The sequence below is a fragment of the Pteronotus mesoamericanus genome, unplaced genomic scaffold (genome assembly GCF_021234165.1).
Source record: "Pteronotus mesoamericanus isolate MK-2021 breed Mesoamerican mustached bat unplaced genomic scaffold, CSHL_Meso_final contig_130, whole genome shotgun sequence".
In the NCBI taxonomy this organism is placed as follows: domain Eukaryota; kingdom Metazoa; phylum Chordata; class Mammalia; order Chiroptera; family Mormoopidae; genus Pteronotus; species Pteronotus mesoamericanus.
Window position 1 is genome coordinate 1,981,249 of NW_026555060.1, and position 5,505 is coordinate 1,986,753.

General features: G+C 36.8%; 1 pseudogene; it reads right to left on the reverse strand.

Annotated features, from left to right (window-relative positions):
• Positions 1–4,664: 4,664 nt before the first annotated feature.
• LOC129083797 (mitochondrial import inner membrane translocase subunit TIM14-like) lies at positions 4,665–5,032 on the reverse strand (annotated as a pseudogene).
• Between the last annotated feature and the right edge of the window lie 473 nt (positions 5,033–5,505).

Here is a 5,505-nt window from a genome sequence, read left to right on the forward strand (position 1 = left end):
GCCGAAATTTCTATACTAATATAGCTTATATTCTAGTAAGGATATTATTAGTACATTATATAATATAATAGTTACACATACACAGACATATACGCATCTTCTTTAGACAGTTATACCTAACGAGTTAGACCCTGAAATATGGAAAAGGAGAGAGATAAATAGAATGAAAAGGGAATAAGAACAGTATAATAGAGATGATATGTTTCTGGGTTCTCCCACGTTTTCCTAGCTCACAATGTGGTTATCCCCCTTTATTTCAGCATATATGGCATCTCAGAGATCTCCATTGCTTCTTGTTCCTAAATTCTTTAACTAGATCACAGTTTCCTAAGGATAGGAAAACAAAAAGGTGTTATTTTTTCCCTCACTCAATTTATTTGATCGTTTAGAAAGCCCTCTGCCTCCTATAGCAATGATGCTTTGGCCCAAGGCAAAATGATGGGCTCTCTGGGGACACGGTGCCACCTTTCAAGGGGACATTTTCTCTTTTCTTCAGAAAGAGCTTCTTTTTCCCTCAAATAGACAGCTCTTATATATATTTATGATTTTCCTGCTGAAGTATTCGCCCTGTAGAAGGTAAGATTTATGATACTTGCCAGGATAGATTTAGTTTGACAGCAAAAGTGGGCTCTCTGGTTTATAGCTGTTTAGGTTATGTTAGCCTCTAAATAGCAAATGGTACATAGTGTACTTGAATAAATTCAGATAAAATGCTTGTGGTTCACCCATTCATCTTTCAATTCCATGTACTTCTCAATACCCATTTAAATTCTCCACACTTTATCCAGTCTACTCTGACTGATTCAGGCTACCCTAAATTGTCCAGCTTCTGAAATTCTTATATACTCTTTATGTGAGCATTTAATTATTGTCTCTTGATTTGCTATTTAAAAATGTTATGTTTATATGGAAAATCTTAGCAATTGGATTGTAAAACCCTTCAAGTCAGTGATTTTTTTTTTCCTTTTACTTATTTCAGAATGCAGGATAAGCATTTAGCAAAGGTCTGGGTGAATTTTACTAAAGCCAGTTCACCAAAGATGCATCAGAATATAATGAAACCTTGTCTTTAATGAACATACTGAATAGTAGGAGTAATAAAACATTTATCTTAATGACTGTATTATGGTACAAAATATATTAAATGCCATAAGATGCCTAGAGACAAAGTATAGTTGATTTCAGCACAGGAAAATGTTACTCTCAGCTTGATCAGGGGAGAGGGATGGGTGAGGGAGAGAGAGAAACAATAGTACAATGAGTGACTCAGCAATATTCAGGAAATACTGAGCGTTCTGGCTGGTACGTTGCAGAGTGGTGGGAAATATATTTCAATAGTTAGAAAGGAAGTATGGAAACAGTTTGTAGGTGTCTTGAAGGCCAGGCTGGAGATTCTCTCATGTAGTGTAGGCAAACTACTCTGGTGTGTGAGCAGGAATGTGGACAACGTAGTCGTAACTGCTTAATCTCACTCAAGAGGAAAAAAGAAAATCACTGAGTTATTTCTTGTTCTTAAATAACAGACAATAATGAATAATATTCTCCAAGATTATGTTTTCCTTTTTGAAATCTCCAAAGGCCATTCAATTCTCTGAGGGTGCCAATGTGATACTTAACCAAATTGGCAGGGTTTTTAAATTGGTCTTTCATACATAAACACGGGACGGTCCACTAACTCCACATCTCCCAAAGGCTCTGTGAATGACATAAGGTTTTTAGTGTTTGATAAACCAGGGTCTGTTTTATTCTTTGGTAACTATGGGCAGAGTACCCAGGGACTACACACTTTTCAGGGGGCCTATACAATTTTTGTAGTCAAAAAATATATTATTCTCTCAGCAATAGGAAAATAAATTCTATACATAAAAATTAATAAATATTTAGAAGTCAAAAATCATAATGCTAGCTGTATTATTGTTAATGTAGTATTCATAATATATCTATTACAGTTGAAACTAGTAAATTAGATTTCTCCGTTTTGCAAGAACTCCACACTTCCATAGTGATTTGAGAGAATCAGAGCTAATTATAAATTATTCAGATTGCTTATAGCCAAATAATTTTTAAAACAATATTATAAATATCCTTTTATTTTTTTATGTCAAGTTTCACATGTGTGAATGGTGGCTACATTTTAATATACTTAATACAGTGTGGCATGAAGCCAGAAATCTGCTGAGCAATTTCATCTCCATCCTTTTTCTTCATATGCTGTTAATCACTGAAGAATTCAAATTTATCTTTTAAATACTTCATCTGTCACTCACTCTGCTGCCATCATTTCTTCTCCGGATGTGCTGCGAGAGCCTCCTGGTGGTGGATTTGAAGACACCCAGAGAAGGATGGTGATCTGTCCCGCTGGGGGGAAGAATTAGAGGCCTGGTACGAGAACAGCCAGGAATTGGAGAGGGTGGCGGCACAGGGAACTTGAAAATGCGGCTGTTTGGAATAGTGAGATTTCAGGGAGAGGCTTATATACACAGGAGTTTTAAGAAATATTTGCTTTGTGTTTTAAGGCAAATCCCACTCTCCCTTTCTTCCTCATGCAGAGACTTTTCATGACACTTTAGTAAAAATACTTTTTAAAAATATTTATTTATTTTTAGAGAAAGAGGAAGGGGGAGAAAGAGAGGGAAAGAAACAGCAATTTGTGGTTCTCTCTCACGCGCCCCCTACTGGGGACCTGGCCCGTAACCCAGGCGTGTGCTCTGACTGGAAATTAAACCAATGACACTTTGGTTCACAGTCTGGCCCTCAATCCACTGAGCTACACTAGCCAGGGCAGTAAACGTACTTTTGGAGTCTTTTGAATGCTGCATTATGCAGGAACAGGAAGGGAAGGGAAGGCTGTGTGTGTGTGTGTGTGTGTGTGTTTGTGCACGTACATATGATAGATAGATGTTTTGGCCTATAATAGCTGGTAAGGTAATTCAATAAACATTGGATAGAAAGAGTGCACCTGGAAACAGAAATTACTAGAGACTGCCTTGTGGTAAAGGTTACTGTTTTCTACCTTGTCTTCTCTACTTCTTGGTTGTCAACCACACTAGATAGCCTGGTGAATTAGGATGTGATACAACATTTCTCCCATTTCTAAGTTTAAGCTCTAGTTATTACCTCCTTGTCTAAGATAAAGATAGCATGAGTTTAGTGTTGCATAACACTGGAGAAATCTGTATTCAGATATTCCTAAGGGTGCTGTGGTAGAAGAATGTGACTATAAATAATACAAATGACAAGTTATTGGAAGAACAAATAAAATAGTAACAATGAAATTCAAAAAATATAATGCTAAATAAAATCATCAATAACATTTTATACACCTTAAATTAATAGCAGAAACAGGTATCTGGTACTTGATATGTATGCATCATGCTCAACATGTCTTATTCATAAGAAACTTATTAACATTATTAGGTTTAAACCTATTACTAGTAGTACCCTAAGTGTCAGTAGTATCTACATTTTACAAATGAACAGTGGCGATATTGACTATGTAACTTGCTCAGAGCTAGTACAGAAATGGTGTAGAGCCAATAAGCTGTACAGCAGAATCCAAAACCAGGTGAAGTGGCTCTAAAACCCCTTTCACTATTCTCTCTGCTACATAATTATTAGTAAAATTAAATACTGTGGACTCAATTTCCATTTACCAACTTTTATTTGATAGACATTTTCAATTATCTCCTTCCCTCACAAGTGAAGTTTTTGCAGAAAAGGCACATACTAAAAGACTTGCCTTTTATTTTTTAATGTGTTTGATCCTTTATCTAAGTGTTTGTCATTTGTTTTTTCACCCACACTTTGCCAATTTCTGTGAATTTCTGCCAGTTGTCTGTCTCACGATGCAAATGTTAGCTTTTCTTCTTCTTTATTACATGCCATAGACGAGTACTTACACGATAAGCAGGTGCTTACATGGTAGGCAGGTATTTTAAAACTTAGGCTCTTTTCCTATTTGTATTTACTTTCTCTAGGTTTCATTGCAAAATTTTAATGTAATTATACCTACTCATGTTGAAGCAAATTTATATATAATCAGCTTTTGTAAGTAGAACTTGAAGTTAGGGCAAAATTACATAACCTGTGTTTTATTTTTATCAAAAATTTTTTTAATCAAGTTTTTAATGTATGAAATCTGACTTCTGTCAGTGACATACGCACATCAACTTTTTTTAGGTCAAATTTGTAGTTCAATTCACTTTTAAATCCACAGCTCCAAGCCGCTGAGCCAGCTCTCTGTACCTTGACAACCTTTCTTCCCAATGAGATGAGTCTACCATAACAACATGTGCTAGTTCTATCATAGTATTTATCACACTGTATTTTAGTTATCAGTTTATCAGTCTCCCATTAGATTGGGGTTTCTTGAGAGGAGAGACCTTCGTGTTCACTCTGCCTTGAAGTATGTACTAAATTATTTGCTAAATGAGTAATGAAAAGTATTTCTATTCAAATGGTATGTATTTACCCATAATTATTGAGCAGTAATCTTCAAATATTCTATAATCTGTGACAAAATCCTCAAATTTAAACAAATTTATACAACGCTTTGACTTAGTTTGTACTAAATCATTTTTAAAATTTGTAGCTTTGGGACATTTTATAAAAAGCTGGTACTTGTACCCAAAACTGATAACTTTAAAAATCATCATACATTTACTTCACTTTTTAGCTTGACCTTCTAGTAAATCTTGAGCTTCATTGATTTTGGCTGCTATACAAGGAGATCCTCCCTTGTCTGGGTGATTTAAAAGCATAATTCATCTATGAGCATCTCTAATTTTTCCTTTAGTGGCAGTAGGGCTTACACCTAGTATTAATGCTGCTTCCTGCTTTGTCATTTTGGGTTCAACCCCACCTCTGTAATAGCCACCACTGAAGGCAGATTTTGGTAGACTTTGAAAAACTTGTTTGACTTGAGGCTCCATAGGCTTCAAGGCCTGCGAAACGTAACGGCCTGCGAAACGTAACGGCCCGCACATCCTGCAGCAGCAACGGTCAGTCCCGCTGCTACCCCTGCGCCGGCCATGGCTCCGGCTCGGCTCCGCTGCCTCCCCCGAGAACACGGTTCACCCCAGCGCAGAGGCCGCAGCCATCAACTCCGCACCGCTACCAGGCAGCAAGGTGACCACTCCGAGCAGGGGCCACTCGTCCAGTTACTGGCACCCTAGATAAAATAGCAGGCCCAGCCGTGATCTAGGCCGGAAAACTGTCCTATTTTTATCAAACTTTGAATATCTTTGTATATTACATTCTGTTCCAAAAACATTTAAAGTGAGACCCTAAAGCCTTTCGAAGCTTCATTAACCTTTTTGCACCTGGGAGCCCCATTTTTCAAAATTAGAATCAGGAATCTAGTTAGGGACATTTAAGAGCATTTCATGACCTGCATTCATTTTTGTGTCTTAGAATATCCTCATTTAAAATTGCAACGAATAATTTTTAAAGAGTACCAAAAGCAGTATACAAGGTCTATCCAGAGGTATCTAGCCATGTAATATA